At 39.3% G+C, this 19,882-nt stretch overlaps 1 long non-coding RNA gene across 1 annotated transcript; it reads left to right on the plus strand.

Annotated features, from left to right (window-relative positions):
* The first annotated feature begins 238 nt into the window (after window positions 1-238).
* On the plus strand, window positions 239-18,428 carry LOC134757992 (uncharacterized). Its single transcript, XR_010132682.1, has 3 exons — window positions 239-327; window positions 3,425-3,810; window positions 18,378-18,428. It is a non-coding gene; the product is annotated as an uncharacterized lncRNA (long non-coding RNA).
* The last annotated feature ends 1,454 nt before the right edge of the window (window positions 18,429-19,882 follow it).

Raw genomic sequence — 19,882 nt, forward strand, 5'->3', positions numbered from 1 at the left:
AAAAAATACAATCCCAGCTCTCAGGATGCCTCCTTCTTTAATAGTTTTCCCTGATGTCCCCTGCCTTACCCTTTGCCTTAGGTGGGTCAGGAGCCCTGGCCCTGTGTGCCCTCAGTCTGTAGCTTCTCTCTCTGTCACAGCACTGTATTACACTGTATTGTGACCACCTGATTATGTCATTAAACTATGAGCTGGGACAAAGAAGGCTGGGGTGCTATCTCATTCAACTTTGTATCACCTGAGCTTAACTAACACCTGGCACAGAGAAGAAACATATTAAGGATTTGCTGAGAGAATAAGACAGTATAACTTGGTCTTATATCTAAGGTTTGATTTTCTAGGAACCTATAGTGAATTTTAGGCTTGCTTTTCAGTTTTTGTAGCAGGGATGTAGCACAGCTTTGGGACTCAGCACACCTAGTCCGAAAGCTGATTTCTGTCACAGCATGCATGAGGGACAGTCTCTTCAGTTTATTTATACCTTAGTGCTGTGATTCTCGAGCTTGTAGACACTGTGAGGACAGAATTTTAGCTCTTTAAACAAAGCGGGGCAAATATACAGTGAACTCTATCTATATAGGTATTTAACTGAAAGGAATTCCAGGGCCAAGTGTGTCTACTATTAAAAGAAACGTACTTTTCTTACAATGTAGTCCCTGAATGCAAATCATGGTTTTATCTGGTGGGCAACTGAAGAAACAGCAATCTGAACTGATATGGGAGGCAGACCTCACTGTAACAGGATTAGTGAGAAACAGTGTTTGTGGCTCTTAATTGCTCATTTTTTTTTTAATGGGGGATGTTAGGGATTTTCTAAGGGCAGGTTTATCCATATGCAGAGTTGATGTTAGGATGTAATACCACAAAGATGTAATTAACTCCTCTGTTTGTGGTCTCCATGTTAATTCACTCTCATAAGAGGGTATGCAGTGTGGTCACTATTCTACCACCATTTTTAAGAAAAAATTTAAAACTATTTTTTATCTTCCAAATTAAATATTTTGCTATTTGATAAGTTAACAATGCAATAGAAAATCAATATAACTTTTATCTTTACCAGAAGCCATAAAAGTCTATCTAGGAAAATTTCAGATGTGTGAACATGGCTTTAGAGAAGGAACTCAACTACAGACTATAAGAAATGTAAAACCAAGCCAGGTTCCTGTTGTGGTCCTTTATTATGACCTGGTGACCTAAGCTAGAGAATCACAGCACTAAGGTATAAGTAAACCAAATAGCATGCATTGGCTTTAGTTCAGAAGGGGATTTTTGTGCAGAAAATAAATTGAAAGTAGGGGCTCTGGCCAGCATAAACAGATAAGAAAAAAGTATGATTCCCTATGTCTCAAAAATGCCTCCTTCACACATCCCACCAATCAAAGATCCATTTGGAATAACAGGTCTTCTAAAAGCTGCCATAGAAGTTAAGCCTCCTACCACCTATACTTCTGTGTGAATTGATTTAGTCTGCAGGCATTTTGATTGCTTTTCTCCTAACACCTAACTTAGAAGGTGAAATAGAGGTCTTGTTTGGAGGGAATTGAAGAAGGAAAAGGAAAGGGCAATTTCAGATCAAGGGATATGTTGGAATGGTGGAAAAGTAGGATCATTAGGACAGCTGGGAACAGTCTTTTAGTTCTTGGAAGCCAGGAAAAAGATGTAGAGAGAAGGGCAGAAGTGGTCAAGGCTCCATGAAAAGGAGGATGTAGCAGTCAAATTGGATGTCGACCATGCAACAATGACGTCAGGAACCCTGCTTGGTATACCATCGAATAACACGTAAGTCAGTTCTGTAACTGTCTGCCTTGAAGAATTGCCTGGCTTGTTTCTCTCAAAGAATGGACTCTAGCTTATCTATAATAGAATATACCTATGTTAGTGGTCAATAAACACTAATTTAATTAAACCTGTAATGCTTTTGAGACTTTTGCCATATCTTCTGTTATCTGGGACCTCACCACCTGGAACTTGATTTTGCAACAAAATTCAAAAAATGCTTGGCCAAAACTAACTTCCCCTGAACTTGATAAATAAAATGAACAATTCAAGAACAGCCAACTAATTCTGGTATATAAACTGTCACTATTAAATGGCTCATTTATCAAAATAGCATTCAATCTCACATGGGCATTCAAGAATTTTAGGAGAGACAATGGATATTTCTCCAAACCCTAAAAATCCCATAAAGCAGGGGCAGCAGGACAGAAAGCTTTTATTCTTGTCAAAATCAGTCTTGACTTTGGTACATCACAATGGCTGCATGACAATGTCACATTCTTGTCCACTTAGGTAAATGTGTTTGGCTCACTTGGCCATGATTCTAGAATTAAGAGCCTTTGCAGTATAAAACCAAGATTTGAATAACAGTAAAGGTCAGAGCTCAAAATTAGAAAGAAAAAAGACAAGAAATGGCTGATAGGAGGTTGGCACAGACATGAAACCTGATCATGCTGAAAACACCTGGGGAGGGAGAGAAAAGGGAAACTTTGAATGAATAATAGAGAATAGCATGGTGTATATACCATATTTGTAGATTTCTTAGTTATCTGTTGTATAGTTCCTTCTGACACCACTATAAATAACTTCCTGAGACTGGGTAATTTATAAAGAAAAGAGGTTTAATTGACTCACCATTCTTCAAGGTTGGGGAGGCCTCAGGAAACTTACAATCATGGCAGAAAGGGAAGCAGGCATGTCTTACATGGCACGTGGAGAGAGAGAGTGAGTGTGAAGGAGGAACTGTCAAACACTTATAAAACCATCAGATCTTGTGAGAACTCACTATCATGAGAACAGCATGGAGGAAACTGCCCCCATGATCCAATCACCTCCCACCAGCTCCCTCCCTTGACACGTGGGGATTATGGGGATTACAATTTGAGATGAGATTTCGGTGGGAACACAGAGCCAACCAAACCATATAATCTGTCCTCTGCTCCTAGATTTTTCCCTTAAAAATGCTCAGGATAACTTATTAGAAGAAATGCCCTTTTAGGGAAAAATAAAAGTTTAAATCAGGCTGGTACATTCATTCATGGATCAGTCCAATTCACCTTATTCAGGTCTGCATCTTCTCTCCTTTGAATGCTATGATCATCCTGTAACTGCTGATGCTGCCTCATTGCTCTGCTCCATTGCCTCACCCCAAGCCTTCAAAGTCATCTCCTACTCTACTCCAGGGTAATTTTTCTAAAATGCAAATACTGTTGTTTGGCAGCTCTACTTAAAAGCTTTTAGTGACTTTCCATTTTCTGTGGAGTAAGTCTCAAAGTACACAGCATTAGAACCTTTATATTCTACCCCTCCTACCTTATGTCTTAACGATTTCCCATTGTTAATTTTAGCTTCACACAGTTTTACTAATTTATATCTCCAAATCTTTTTTTTTTTTTTTTTGAAACAGAGTTTCACTCTTGTTGCCCAGGCTGGAGTACAATGGCATGATCTCGGCTCACTGAAACCTCTGCCTCCTGGGTTCATTCAAGCGATTCTCCTGCCTCAGCCTCCTGAGTAGCTGGGATTACAGGCATGCGCCACCATGCCCGGCTAATTTTGTATTTTTAGTAGAGATGGGGTTTCTTTATGTTGGTGAGGCTAGTCTCGAACTCCTGACCTCAGGTGATCCACCTGCCTCGGCCTCCCAAATTGCTGGGATTACAGGCATGGGCTACTGCGCCTGGCCTGTATCTCCAATTCTTTACGTATGCCTGACGAACTGCTATTCCATCTTGTAGGGCTAAAATCAAATTTTTTTTCATTTTTGGGAAGCCTCCTCTACATACCTCCACCTTCTAACTCCAAGAAGTCAAAGTGAGTATATCATTGATGTTGCCACTTAATCTAGTATATATGTGTGTATTTGTGTGTGTGTATATATATATATATGCACACACACACAGAGAAATATATTTCTATATATATTTCTAATATGTAGTAGTTAGAAATATATATTTAATAAATATACAGTAGTTAGACATATATATGTTAGTCATAATCTAACAGGAGATAAGTATATAAGCAGCTGCAATCAGGTTATTTTTCAAAATGTAGTTAGAAATATATATATGTCTAACTACTATATATTATACATATTAAATATATATTTCTAACTACATTTTGAAAAATAACCTAATTGCAGCTGCGTATATACTTATCTCCTGTTAGATTATGACTTTCTTCAAAGTTGACACCTAATTTATTTTCATAGATCCAGGACATGGCATATAATAGGTGCTTGTTAATTGCTTTTTGGATGAATGAATGAATGAATGAACGAATGAAGGTTTCATGCCTAAATCTCTGGATTTAGTTAGTAGCTCAATGAGTAAAACTAAGGACTGTTTACTAGATATCAGCCTCTGCTTAGTTCTGAGCTATGGGAGTTGGAAAGTGAAGGAAATATTGGTTGGAAAGGAGAGTTTGGGTCAATGCAGAACTGAATCCATTTTTGAGAGAAATTAAATTTAGAAAACAAGCTGAATGGCAGAATGGTAGTTATTACTGAATAGGGGAGATATTCATGTTAGTATCAAAAAACATTGTTCAGTTAAGTAATATGAACGGGAAATTCCTCTATTAGAGGAGGTCATGCTCTTGTTTTTGGGTAAGAATTAAATGTATTGAAATAGCAGGATTAGAGGAATATGAATTGGTCAGCAAGAAAACAAATGTTATGGTCAACAAGGTACTTGAAGCTGCAGATATGGTGAAGAGCAAGGGACTCTGTGGCTGTGACATTCTGTTAACTATACTGAGAGGGAAAGGGAGACAGGGTGGGATCTGGGAAGAGTTTGTGCAGGCAACCAAGACTGCGATCACATTTTTTACTACACCAGGACTCCCCGTTCCCTAGTGTGGGGAAACCTTCCCACTCCATGCAGCAATGCCTGAGTGATGATGAGCAATAAAGGTTCATTAATTTTCTATTTATTGGTGCTATAGCAGCTGCTACAGCTAGAGGCTCACAGCTTGATACCTCAGCTGTACACAAGTTTCTGACCTAGTGTGTCGCTCTTTTGAAAAAGTATTTTATAATGAAAATTCTCAGATATACAAAATAGATTTTGCTCATGTACCCATGACCTAGCTTTAACAAATATAAACATTTTGTGATCTTTTTTTCTGGCATTTTTAAAAGCAAATTTTACACTCATTTTATGCTGTACATCAATATATCAGTATGGATCTCTAACTGATAAGGATATTAAAAATAATATAACCACCAAGATATTACCACATCTAGGGTTGCTCTTAATATGCTCAAGGACCCTGCTTCTCCCACCTGTCTTCCCTCTATCAGGCCGTATGTACTATTATTGGTTACGCCTAAGTCATTGCCTTTCTGGGAGAAGAGTCTGCCACTACACCCATTTTTCTTGTGTTTGTAGACTCATCTTCCATTTGCAAAATATAATATATGAGGAATGAAGTTTTCTGGCTATTACCTTTGTCTAGCCTATACCTGATATCTGAATCAGCAGAAAGATGTATTCAATTTGTAACCTAATCAGCCTATTTCAAGCCATACCCCTCCCTGCCACGTAAAAAGGGTGCTCCTGACCTTTTTCTTTGAGCCAGGATCTTGCTCTGTCACCCAGGCTGCGGTGCAGTGGTGCGATCATAGCTCACAGCAGCTTCAAACTCTTGGGCTCAAGGGACCCTCCCTTCTCAGCCTCCTCAGTAGTTAGGACTACAGGCACATGCTACCTCGCTTGGCTAATTTTTTTTTTTCTTTTTATAAAGATGAAGTCTCACCATATTGATCAGACTGGTCTTGAAGTCCTGGCTTCAAATGATCTTCCCTCCTCAGCCTCCCAAACTGCTGGGGTTATAGATGTGAGCCACTGCACCTGGCCAAAAGGGTTCATTAAAAAAAAAAATCTTAACTTTTTTTAGAGTTTTCAGAGACTTTCAAGCAGAGTAAATATGCCAAGTGTTTACAGTTGTGGAATTGCCTGTTCTGCCTGTCAGTTTTGGGGAGAATAAAGGAAGTTCATTCTCCTAGTGGCTTTCTGATGCAACCCAAGATGCTGGTGACCATTTTGATTGTTCTCTTTGCCCCTCTTTGCTACCAGAGAAGGTCAAATCCACTTATATGGGGTAGGATAAATCAACAGAGTGGATACAAAGAATTCTGGCCATCATGTGGCCAGGATGGCCAGATCTACTTGGCAAGCTAAAGCATGTATGTAAAGATTTAACTGTCCATAAGGCATTGAAGTTAAGTGTCCAAAGTTAAGGGTGTTCATGCTGTAGGCATTAAGAAGAGTGGAAGGCACTTCTAACTGGAAATAGTCTTAGGTTCTTGAAAGGAAGTGAAATTTCACCAGAACTTTGACTGCTGGTCACAACTCATAGATAATAAGGGGTTTGGGAGTGCGATGGGAAGAAAAACAGAGCAAGCAAAGCATAGAGAGGTGAAAGCACAAGGCAGGTGTAGGGAAGCACGGATAACATAGTGTAGCAGTCATTTGCGATGACTTGCATGGCATATCACCCCCTTCCCACCTAATTTAAGGTCAGGTGAGTTAGACAATTCCATGCACATTGACAGTGTCCCAATTCAAGTGTTGACTATGATGTTGCTCTGATTTTTGGCCTCAGGGCTTCCTCTGATGCCTACAAAGGCTGCTTAGCACCACAAAGACTGTCCATAAGAATGGCAGAGTCCATGTTTGTGGTGACAGCCTTCAACTAACGGAGGTGGAAGACAGTGGAAAATGTCCCAGAGTTGTCACAGGGACAATTCTGACATGCATTTTACATGGCTTCTCAGAGAGACCCACTGGGACTGAGTCTCATTGCCCACAGTTGTTACTAGCTCCACCATGCATCCTTGCATTGGCTGACGCTCTTCCCCTGTTCCACTTCTGTGACCCACGCTTCTGCTTGCTGAGAATTATGAGAACCCAAACTAAGACATTGATTTTGGTAGAAATGAGAAAATATGCCAGGGAAACAGTGAAAAACAAATCCAGAATGACAGGTTTATAAAAAGACTTTCTTACTAATTAAAAAAAAAGTCTATTTCCCTATTTGCTTTCTGCTTGCTTTTTTCTTGCTGTTATTTAGAAAAGTGAAAACGAAAACAATACTTTTAGATTACAATTCACATGGAACTAGGCTTGTCCTATAGTTTACAGTCCTTATGGATTCTGAATTTAAGGATTCTGTCCCATTATCTTTCCTTATTGCAGTAAATGACAATCTATTCTTCCTGTTATTCAGGACAAAAATATTGGGGGGTAATCTCTGATTATTTTCTTATTCTTGCAACCCACTTCTGATCTGTCAGAAAATCCTGTTGGATCCACCTTCACAATACATGCAGAAGCTAGATGGCCATTTCTCAGTATCTTCACTACTACAGCTCCGGTTAGGCCACAGTTGTCTTTCACCGGGACTGTTGCAAGAGCAATCTGTTTAGTTTCACTGCTCCTGCCCTTAGGTCCCTACCGTCTATTCCCAACAAAACGGGCAAAGTGATTCTCTTAAAATATAAGTCACACCACACCTTTCCAATGCCCTGCACCCTCCTTTGATTCAGCTTTGAGTAAAAGCGGACGTTCTTACAATGACTGAGTAAATGCTGAAGTTTTGGCTTGGTCTTTCATCTCTTTCCTTCCTTGACCCTTTTTATTACTGCTTATCCCCTTGATTATTCCACTGCAGCCCATGGGTCTCATGACTAAACTCCAACAGGCCAGCATCCTCCCCACCCAGGCCAGCATTCTCCCAACTCAGGTCAGTGTTCTCCCAACTCTTTGCACTTATGTAATCTCACACTGGAGGGCTCCTCTCATCTCCCATAACCACATAGCTCACTCCCTCACCTCCTGGGCTGTTTGCTTACCTGTCATATTTTTAAGACAGTCCTTCCTTGGCTTACCTATCTGAAATTGAAGCACCTATGTGAACATATCCTTTCCTTTTCCCCTGCTTTATTCTTCCCTTTAGTATGTTTTACTATCTAATAAGCATGTATTTTATTCATGTACATTTTTTTCTTCCTTCCAGGAGGCAATCTCCATGAGGGCAGGTGTGTTTTCTTTTGGTGGGATCGGGAGAGGGGAGGTGTCTGTATTGTTCATTGTTCTCTTTCCTGTCCAGAATAGCATGTATACACCATGACGGCTAATTTTAGGTGTCAATTTGATTGGGGTAAGGGACGTCCAGATAGCTGGTAAAACACAATTTCTGTCTATGTCTGTGAGAGTGTATCTGGAAGAGATCAGCATTTGAATTGGGAGTCTGTGTAAAGAAAATCACCCTTACCAATGTGGATGGGTATTATCCAGTCTGTTGAGGCCATGAATAGAACAAAAGGGCAGAGGAAGGGCAAATTTGCTTCTGTTTAGTTGGGACACTCATCCTCTCTTGCCCTTGGACATTGGTGCACCTGGTTCTTGGGCCTTTTGACCCAGACTGAATCACACCACTGGCTTTCCTGGTTTTCCAGCTTGCAGACAACAGATCATGGAACTTCTTGGCCTCCATAATCTCATGAGCCAATTTCTGTAAGTCTCTCTGTCTCTCTGGAGAAACTTGGCTAATATACACACACACCATGATTGAGAGTGGATGCCCAATAAATGCATTCCAAAATATATGGATGCCCAATAAATATGTGTAAGTATGAATACTCAATAAATAAACAAAAATGAAAGAACGGATATGTGACCTTACTTAGCTTCTCTGGGACTCTATTTAATCTCTCTGAAGCTCTGTATTTTTCAGCTGAAGATGGGGATCCAATACCTAACTCACAGGAGCAAATCAAATAATGTATTTAAAGACCTTAGGAGGAAAAAAAACCTCTCTCCTAAGGTCTTTGGATAAATGGCTGAACTACTACTTGTCAGAAGTTATGTTCTGATTTTTAGTTCAGAAACCGAAGTCCTGAGATTTCTATCTTAAACCATGGAAGGATACTTTTAGAAGCTTTATAATTGAAGTCTAAGATCATAAAAATAACTTCTTTTCAATTTATTTTTCTAAGAAAAGCATGTAGGGCTCCCTTGGCATCTTTGACTTGTAGAAAGTGTAATATGGAGTTTCCAGACTAGAACACAAGCTCCATACAAAGAGGTACCTAATTATCTTGTATGTTCCTAGTGACTGCACCTGTTGTATAATAGGTTCTCAATAAATATATGTTGAATGAATAAACAAAGAAAATGTAAAGTTTTTCCTCCATTTAAGGTGTCCCAATAGTGAAGCTGAGACCTAGCAATATCTATGAACTGTTTCTTTCCTCTAATTTCAATTTTTAAACATTTTTGTGGGTATATAGTAGGTGGATGTATTTATGGAGTACATGAGATATTTTGATACAGGCATTCAATGTGAAATAAGTACATCATGGAGAATGGGGTATTCACCCCATCAAGCATTTATCCTTTGAGTTACAAAAAGTCCAATTACACTCTTTAAGTAATTTTGAAATGTACAGTTAAGTTATTATTGACTATAGTCACCTTATTGTGCTATCAGATAGTAGGTCTTATTCATCCTTTCTATTTTGTTTGTACCCACTAACTATCTCCACCACCCCACCAGCCTCCAACTACCCTTCCCAGCCTCTGGTAACTATCCTCTACTCTCTATGTCCATGAGTTCGATTGTTTTGGTTTTTAGACCCCACAAATAAGTGAGAACATGTGGTGTTTGTCTTTCTGTGTCTGGCTTATTTTAACTAACATAATGATCTCCAGTTCCATCCATGTTATTGCAAATGAAAGGATATCATTCTTTTTTTGGCTGAGTAGTACTCCACTGTGTATATGTACCACGTTTTCTTTATATATTCATATCTTGATTAACACAGGTTGTTTCCAATTCTTAGCTGTTGTAAACAGTGCTGCAACAAATATAGGAGTGCAGATATCGCTTCAATATACTGATTTCCCTTCTTTGGGGTATATATGCAGCAGTGGGATTGCTGGATCACATGGTAGCTCAATTTTTAGTTTTTTTGAGGAACCTCCAAACTGTTCTCCATAATGTTTTTACTAATTTATCTTCCCACCAACAGTGTATGAGGGTTCCCTTTCCTTCACCTCCTTTCCAGAATTTGTCATTGCCTGTCTTTTGGAGATAAGGCATTTTTACTAGGGTGTGATGATATCTTATTGTGGTTTTGATTTGCATTTCGAATGCAAATCAAATGATGATTTGATATTGAGCACCTTTTCATATGTCTGTTTGCCATTTGTATGTCTTCTTTTGAGAAATGTCTATTGAAATCTTTTGCCTATTCTTTGATCAAATTATTACTTTTTTTCTATAGAGTTGTTTGAGCTCCTTACATATTCTGGTTATTACCCTCTTGTCAGATGGGTAGTCTGCAAACCCTTTCTCCCATTATATGGGTTGTCTCTTCACTTTGTTGATTGTATCCTTTTCTGGGAAGAAGCTATTTAACTTGCTGTGATCCCGTTTGTACATTTTTGCTTTGGTTGCTTGTGCTTGTGGGGTATTGCTCAACAAATTTTTGCTCAGACCAATGGCCTAGAGACTTTCCCCAATATTATCTTGTAGTAGTTTAATAGTTTGAGGTTTTAGGTTTAGGTCCTTCATCCATTTTTATTTTATTTTTGCATATGGCAAGAGATAGGGGTCTAGTTTCATTCTTCTGCACATGGATATCAGTTTTCCCAGCACCGTTTACTGAAAATGGACTGTTTCTTTCCCTCCAGCAAGAAGCCACAGATGTTGACTTCCTCCAGCGTTGCTGACTCACCCCTTCCCTGATCTTTCATTTGGGTTGTGTTCCTCCCTAGCAACTTTTCTGATGTGTTAATGTCATTCATTCTTAGCACATGACTGACCCAGCATCTGTTCTTTTCCTAATAGATGAAGTACTGGGAGAGAAGGGTAGGTATTTACTATTTCCACTATATAACAGGCTTATCTTTAGGGAGTGATTGTGTAGATATCAAGAGGGAGAAAGAGAATGAATTTAGTGGAGGTTTTTGAGTTGTTTGTATAAAAGATTGAGCCCATTGAGCAGTGATTGCAAATGAGAGAAATGGTTATGTATACAGTTCTCCTGAAGAGTAGAGAGCACCATCTACTATAAAATTTTAAAAAATCAAGTATCCCTCCCCAGGTGATGTTTCTAATTTTTAGAGAATAGTTGTTCTTACTCATGAGTAACATGTAGTATACAAATGCAGAAGTCTGTTAGTTTCGATGGTTGAATCTGGATTAGTTTCTTTTGCATTCCTAAGATTATAGTCTTAGTAAAACCAGCACAAAAATGTCTATACTGATGAGCATCTGACACTTCAGATCATTTGGATTTTTTCTGGGGCTGTGTGATGGTTGGAGGGTAAGGGGGTGGAAGTGGCTTTTTAAAGAGGACCTATTAACTATAGATTTTGGAAAAACATATAATGATTTTGTTGTTTCATTTAATGTATACAAATTTACAAACAAAATATGGCTTCAAGTAAGCAGAAAAAAAACATGACTTTCAAAATTAGCACTACACCTTTTTTTTATTATTATACTTTAAGTTTTAGGGTACATGTGCACAATGTGCAGGTTAGTTACATATGTATACATGTGACATGCTGGTGTGCTGCACCCACTAACTCGTCATCTAGCATTAGGTATATCTCCCAATGCTATCCCTCCCCCCTCCCCCCACCCCACAACAGTTCCCAGAGTGTGATGTTCCCCTTCCTGTGTCCATGTGTTCTCATTGTTCAATTCCCACCTATGAGTGAGAATATGCGGTGTTTGGTTTTTTGTTCTTGCAATAGTTTACTGAGAATGATGATTTCCAATTTCATCCATGTCCCTACAAAGGACATGAACGCATCATTTTTTATGGCTGCATAGTATTCCATGGTGTATATGTGCCACATTTTCTTAATCCAGTCTATCATTGTTGGACATTTGGGTTGGTTCCAAGTCTTTGCTATTGTGAATAGTGCCTCAATAAACATACGTGTACATGTGTCTTTATAGCAGCATGATTTATAATCCTTTGGGTATATACCCAGTAATGGGATGGCTGGGTCAAATGGTATTTCTAGTTCTAGATCCCTGAGGAATCGCCACACTGACTTCCACAATGGTTGAACTAGTTTACAGTCCTACCAACAGTGTAAAAGTGTTCCTATTTCTCCACATCCTCTCCAGCACCTGTTGTTTCCTGACTTTTTAATGATTGCCATTCTAACTGGTGTGAGATGATATCTCATTGTGGTTTTGATTTGCATTTCTCTGATGGCCAGTGATGGTAAGCATTTTTTCATGTGTTTTTTGGCTGCATAAATGTCTTCTTTTGAGAAGTGTCTGTTCATGTCCTTCACCCACTTTTTGATGGGGTTGTTTGTTTTTTTTCTTGTAAATTTGTTTGAGTTCATTGTAGATTCTGGATATTAGCCCTTTGTCAGATGAGTAGGTTGTGAAAATTTTCTCCCATTTTGTGGGTTGCCTGTTCACTCTGATGGTGGTTTCTTTTGCTGTGCAGAAGCTCTTTAGTTTAATTAGATCCCATTTGTCAATTTTGTCTTTTGTTGCCATTGCTTTTGGTGTTTTAGACGTGAAGTCCTTGCCCGTGCCTATGTTCTGAATGGTAATGCCTAGGTTTTCTTCTAGGGTTTTTATGGTTTTAGGTCTAATGTTTAAGTCTTTAATCCATCTTGAATTAATTTTTGTATAAGGTGTAAGGAAGGGATCCAGTTTCAGCTTTCTCCATATGGCTAGCCAGTTTTCCCAGCACCATTTATTAAATAGGGAATCCTTTCCCCATGTCTTGTTTTTCTCAGGTTTGTCAAAGATCAGATAGTTGTAGTATGTGGTGTTATTTCTGAGGGGTCTGTTCTGTTCCATTGATCAATATCTGTTTTGGTGCCAGTACCATGCTGTTTTGTTTACTGTAGCCTTGTAGTATAGTTTGAAGTCAGGTAGCGTGATGCCTCCAGCTTTGTTCTTTTGGCTTAAGATTGACTTGGTGATGCAGGCTCTTTTTTGGTTCCAGATGAACTTTAAAGTAGTTTTTTCCAATTCTGTGAAGAAAGTCATTGGTAGCTTGATGGGGATGGCATTGAATCTATAAATTACCTTGGGCAGTATGGCCATTTTCACGATATTGATTCTTCCTACCCATGAGCATGGAATGTTCTTCCATTTGTTTGTATCCTCTTTTATTTCATTGAGCAGTGGTTTGTAGTTCTCCTTGAAGAGGTCCTTCACGTCCCTTGTAAGTTGGATTCCTAGGTATTTTATTCTCTTTGAAGCAATTGTGAATGGGAGTTCACTCATGATTTGGCTCTCTGTTTGTCTGTTATTGCTGTATAAGAATGCTTGTGATTTTTTTACATTGATTTTATATCCTGAGACTTTGCTGAAGTTGCTTATCAGCTTAAGGAGATTTTGGGCTGAGACAATGGGGTTTTCTAGATATACAATCATGTCATCTGCAAACAGGGACAATTTGACTTCCTCTTTTCCTAATTGAATACCGTTTATTTCCTTCTCCTGCCTAATTGCCCTGGCCAGAACTTCCAACACTATGTTGAATAGGAGTGGTGAGAGAGGGCATCCCTGTCTTGTGCCAGTTTTCAAAGGGAACGCTTCCAGTTTTTGCCCATTCAGTATGATATTGGCTGTGGGTTTGTCATAGATAGCTCTTATTATTTTAGATATGTCCCATCAATACCTAATTTATTGAGAGTTTTTAGCATGAAGAGTTGTTGAATTTTGTCAAAGGCCTTTTCTGCATCTATTGAGATAATCATGTAGTTTTTGTCTTTGGTTCTGTTTATATGCTGGATTACATTTATTGATTTGCGTATATTGAACCAGCCTTGCATCCCAGGGATGAAGCCCACTTGATCGTGGTGGATAAGCTTTTTGATGTGCTGCTGGATTCGGTTTGCCAGTATTTTATTGAGGATTTTTGCATCAATGTTCATCAAGGATATTGGTCTAAAATTCTCTTTTTTGGTTGTGTCTCTGCCTGGCTTTGGTATCAGGATGATGCTGGCCTCATAAAATGAGTTAGGGAGGATTCCCTCTTTTTCTATTGATTGGAATAGTTTCAGAAGGAATGGTACCAGTTCCTCCTTGTACCTCTGGTAGAATTTGGCTGCGAATCCGTCTGTTCCTGGACTTTTTTTGGTTCGTAAGCTATTAATTATTGCCTCAATTTCAGATCCTGTTATTGGTCTATTCAGAGATTCAACTTCTTCCTGGTTTAGTTTTGGGAGAGTGTATGTGTCAAGGAATTTATCCATTTCTTCTAGATTTTCTAGTTTATTTGCGTAGAGGTGTTTGTAGTATTCTCTGATGGTAGTTTGTATTTCTGTGGGATTGGTGGTGATATCCGCTTCATAATTTTTTTTTGCATCTACTTGATTCTTGGGTCTTTTTTTCTTTATTAGTCTTGCTAGCGGTCTATCAATTTTGTTGATCCTTTCAAAAAACCAGCTCCTGGATTCATTAATTTTTTGAAGGGTTTTTTGTGTCTCTATTTCCTTCAGTTCTGCTCTGATTTTAGTTATTTCTTGCCTTCTGCTAGCTTTTGAATGTGTTTGCTCTTGCTTTTCTAGTTCTTTTAATTGTGAAGTTAGGGTGTCAATTTTGGATCTTTCCTGCTTTCTCTTGTGGGCATTTAGTGCTATAAATTTCCCTCTACACACTGCTTTGAATGTGTCCCAGAGATTCTGGTATGTTGTGTCTTTGTTCTCGTTGGTTTCAAAGAACATCTTTATTTCTGCCTTCATTTCATTATGTACCCAGTAGTCATTCAGGAGCAGGTTGTTCAGTTTCCATGTAGTTGGGCAGTTTTGAGTGAATTTCTTAATCCTGAGTTCTAGTTTGATTGCACTGTGGTCTGAGAGATAGTTTGTTATAATTTCTGTTCTTTTACATTTGCCGAGGAGAACTTTACTTCCAACTATGCGGTCAGTTTTGGAATAGGTGTGGTGTGGTGCTGAAAAAAATGTATATTCTTTTGATTTGGGGTGGAGAGTTCTATAGATGTCTATTAGGTCTGCTTGGTGCAGAGCTGAGTTCAATTCCTGGGTATCCTTGTTGACTTTATGTCTCATTGATCTGTCTAATGTTGACAGTGGGGTGTTAAAGTCTCCCATTATTAATGTGTGGGAGTCTAAGTCTCTTTGTAGGTCACTCAGGACTTGCTTTATGATTCTGGGTTCTCCTGTATTGGGTGCAGATATATTTAGGATAGTTAGCTCTTCTTGTTGAATTGATCCCTTTACCATTATGTAATGGCCTTCTTTGTCTCTTTTGATCTTTGTTGGTTTAAAGTCTGTTTTATCAGAGACTAGGATTGCAACCCCTGCCTTTTTTTGTTTTCCATTTGCTTGGTAGATCTTCCTCCATCCTTTTATTTTGAGCCTATGTGTGACTCTGCATGTGAGATGGGCTTCCTGAATACAACACACTGATGGGTCTTGACCCTTCATCCAGTTTGCCAGTCTGTGTCTTTTAATTGGAGTATTTAGTCCATTTACATTTAAAGTTAATATTGTTATGTGTGAATTTGATGCTGTCATTATGATGTTAGCTGGTTATTTTGCTCGTTAGTTGATGCAGTTACTTCCTCGTCTCGATGGTCTTTACATTTTGGCATAATTTTGCAGCGGCTGGTACTAGTTGTTCCTTTCCATGTTTAGTGCTTCCTTCAGGAGCTCTTTTAGGGCAGGCCTGGTGGTGACAAAATCTCTCAGCATTTGCTTGTCTGTAAAGTATTTTATTTCTCCTTCGCTTATGAAGCTTAGTTTGGCTGGATATGAAATTCTGGGTTGAAAATTCTTTTCTTTAAGAATGTTGAATATTGGCCCCCACTCTCTTCTGGCTTGTAGAGTTTCTGCCGAGAGATCTGCTGTTAGTCTGATGGGCTTCCCTTTGTGGGTAACCCGACCTTTGTCTCTGACTGCCCTTAACAGTTTTTGCTTCATTTCAACTTTGGTGAATCTGACAATTATGTGTCTTGGAGTTGCTCTTCTCGAGGAGTATCTTTGTGGTGTTCTCTGTATTTCCTGAATCTGAATGTTGGCCTGCCTTGCTAGATTGGGGAAGTTCTCCTGGATAATATCCTGCAGAGTGTTTTCCAACTTGGTTCCATTCTCCCCGACACTTTCAGGTACACCAATCAGACATAGATTTGGTCTTTTCACATAGTCCCGTATTTCTTGGAGGCTTTGCTCATTTCTTTTTATTCTTTTTTCTCTAAACTTCCCTTCTCGCTTCATTTCATTCATTTCATCTTCCATCACTGATACCCTTTCTTCCAGTTGATCTCGTCAGCTCCTGAGGCTTTTGCATTCTTCACGTAGTTCTCGAGCCTTGGCTTTCAGCTCCATCAGCTCCTTTAAGCACTTCTCTGTATTGGTTATTCTAGTTATACATTCGTCTAAATTTTTTTCAAAGTTTTTAACCTCTTTGCCTTTGGTTTGAATTTCCTCCTGTAGCTCGTAGTTTGATCGTCTGAAGCCTTCTTCTCTCAACTCGTCAAAGTCATTCTCCGTCCAGCTTTGTTCTATTGCTGGTGAGGAACTGCAATCCTTTGGAGGAGGAAAGGTGCTCTGCTTTTTAGAGTTTCCGGTTTTTCTGCTATTTTTTCCCCATCTTTGTGGATTTATCTACTTTTGGTCTTTGATGATGGTGATGTACAGATGGGTTTTTGGTGTGGATGTCCTTTCTGTTAGTTAGTTTTCCTTCTAACAGACAGGACCCTCAGCTGCAGGTCTGTTGGAGTTTGCTAGAGGTCCACTCCAGACCCTGTTTGCCTGGGTATCAGCAGCGGTGTCTGCAGAACAGTGGTTTTTCGCGAACCACGAATGCTGCTGTCTGATCGTTCCTCTGGAAGTTTTGTCTCAGAGGAGTACCAGGCCGTGTGAGGTGTCAGTCTGCCCCTACCGGGGGGTGCCTCCCAGTTAGGCTGCTCGGGGTCAGGGGTCAGGGACCCACTTGAGGAGGCAGTCTGCCCGTTCTCAGATCTCCAGCTGCAGCACTATACCTTTTTAAGGGCCCTGATCGTTGCTAATTATAGTTATTTGTTTTAATGACAATATAGTTGTATTAACCAGGGTATGATGATTACTGTGATAAATAGACCTCACATATATATTGGTAATAGAACCTCATTTCATATTCATCTAATGGTAGTGGGAATGTGAACAAGTCAGCAGACAGCTCTCATCTACTCAGTCAGAGACCTAGGTTAATAGAAGTTCTACTACATATAGGATTACAAGAAGGCCTTGTTTTTTTTTCCTTTTAGATATTCCATAGGGGAAAAAAGGAGAGCTGAGAATGCACAGAAATTTTCATTTGCCAAGTTTGGAAGTGATATGTATAATTTCTCTTTATATTCGATTGGTTGGAATCCTATTGCATGTTCCTATCTAATTTCAAAAGAGTCTAGGTAAAGTAGTTGTTTAGCATGGGTTTCCTAGAAAATAGAATCTGAGGCAAGGACTAAGTGCTAATGCTTTGAGAGGTATACGTCCAGAGTGAGAGGAAGGCAAAGTGAGGCAGGTAAGGATGGTAAGCCATACAAAGTACCATATTGGTTGTTACTTCACAACAATCTGGAAGAAATAGCAGGTCATGCAGCAGGTCAACCACTCAGGCTGTATGGCAAAATCAGTAGTTAGAACATTCCATTGGAGTGAGGGAAGTAAGAAGAATTTATCTACCTGGCCCTCCCCCACTTCTTGATTCCTAATGATCGAAGTTTGCCCTACAGGGAGTTAACTCCTCAACACTACGTGTTTGTATCATCAAACATCTTTAGCAGCTTCTCAGAAGTTAACACCAATACTGTCTGGTGTATTTCATCTGAATCTGAGTCAGATGGAAAATGGCAGAAGATAGAGACTCTGGAGTGTGGCTGGTTACCTTCAGACAGCAAAACTTCATGAGTCTACACTGCATATGATGGTCATGGTGGCAACTGTCTCAAAGACAACTGAAAATAATACAATCTGAAAATTTGGCAAAAAGCCTTACCTTATATAGTCCACTCCTTGCAACATTCGGATCCATTTGTGCCCTCCAATTATATATGTTTCTTAATCTAAAATATAGGAGCAACTTTTTTTTGTTAGAACAAGAGATGTCACATTCTCTTGGAAAGTGGAGATACAAGTTCAACGGTACATGGTTTGAAATTCCTTCAAAACTCAGGTTGAAATGTAACTGTCATTATGGTGGTATTAAGAGGTGGGACCTTCAAGAGGTGATTAGGTTATGGGTGCTTCAACCTCGTGAATGGGCTAATACTATTATTGGGGAGTGGCTTAGTTATCACAGGAGTTTACTCTCTTTTTTCTCTGTCTTGTACATGCACTTCCTCACCATGGGATGCCTTCTGCCATGTTATGATGCAGCAAAAAGACCTTTAGGTGCGGGCCCTCTGTCTTGGACTTCTCAACCTCCAGAACAGTGAGTCAAATAAACTTACGTTGTTTATAAATTATCCATTCTGTGGTATTCTGTTACAGCAACAGCAAAACAGTCGCAGAGTTACCTTCAAATTGCATTTTTCTTGAAGAGTGAAGGCAAGAGAATCACTGAAAAACAACTAAGGTGTTGCTACAGGTGGTCTTGAGGCTATAATTGATATCACTTATTTCCTCCTCCATCCATTACAGGTTTCACTTACCCACTGTCAATACTTCCACTGATATGCTTGCTTTCGAGGGTAATCCAGAGCCTCATTCTGAGGATTCTAAGCCTTCTGTTTCCCTGCTGTTATTGGGTTGTGGTTCTTGTAATTGGCCAGTGACAGTTATTATGAGTCTTGAAAATACTAAGAGATGCCTTAGTGAATCTCCTGCATTCATAGACATGTTTCTCCCTGCCCACATTGTGTAGATATACTTCTTTCTTCTCAGGATTTGGTATCTAACTTCTCAAGGTTGATTATCTTAGCCAGTACAGTAACTCCTTTTTTTCACTACTGCAGTCAGGCAGAGTTTAAATTAGCCATATGGTAGACACAGCTTCTAGTTCAGTGGAACCACCACTGTGTCCCTGGCAAAAGTGTTCCTTCTCTGAGAATCAGGACCTGCAACTCAGCAGAAACCTAGGGTTGTGGTACAGAAAGCGCAAATACTACAAGTGGGTTATTGAGTGTAATAATGAGAGGGGGCGTTTCTATTTCTGCCTCTTTGTTCTTGGCTTTTGTATTCAATTATTGGAGACATAGTACCTTAGTCTAATGTCTTACTCTATCTAGGCTGCTATAAAAGAAGTACCCTAGACTAGGTGGCTTGTAAACAACAGATATCTATTTCTTGCAGTTCTGACGGCTAAGTCCAAGATTAAGGTGCTGATAGGTTTAGTGTCTGGTGAGGGCCTGCTTCCTTGTAGATGGGGCCTTATTTCTCTGTCTCAACATGGTAGAAGGGACAAGGGGAATCTCTCAGACCTCTTTTATAAGGACACTAATCCCATTCTTGAGGACTCTACCCTCATGTCCTGATCACTTCTCAAAGGCCCCACCTCCTAATACCATCACTTTAGGGGTTAGGATTTCAACATATGAATTTTAGGGGGTGAGGGGACACAAACATTCAGACCATAGCAGTGCTATATGCCAAATATTAGTTTAGCACATATATACATACACAAAATCCTTGAAGTCGGTGTCTTAAATCTCAAGTGTGTTGTTTCTGAGCTGGCACCATAGCTTAGCCTTTAACACATCATTCCTTTGTTCTTTTAGGTTGGCTGCTTCTAAGTGACAAACTCATTTGTTAAAAAGGCATGGTCAATTTTAAAAATGTACTCCTTTAATCAACAATAAAATAACACAAACAGGGTGTGTCAATAATTTCATAAGCCTTGAGATTCATGTGGAGAATCTGAATATGATATTCTTAGCAGATAA

This window comes from Gorilla gorilla, chromosome 2, assembly GCF_029281585.2.
Source record: "Gorilla gorilla gorilla isolate KB3781 chromosome 2, NHGRI_mGorGor1-v2.1_pri, whole genome shotgun sequence".
NCBI lineage: Eukaryota > Metazoa > Chordata > Mammalia > Primates > Hominidae > Gorilla > Gorilla gorilla.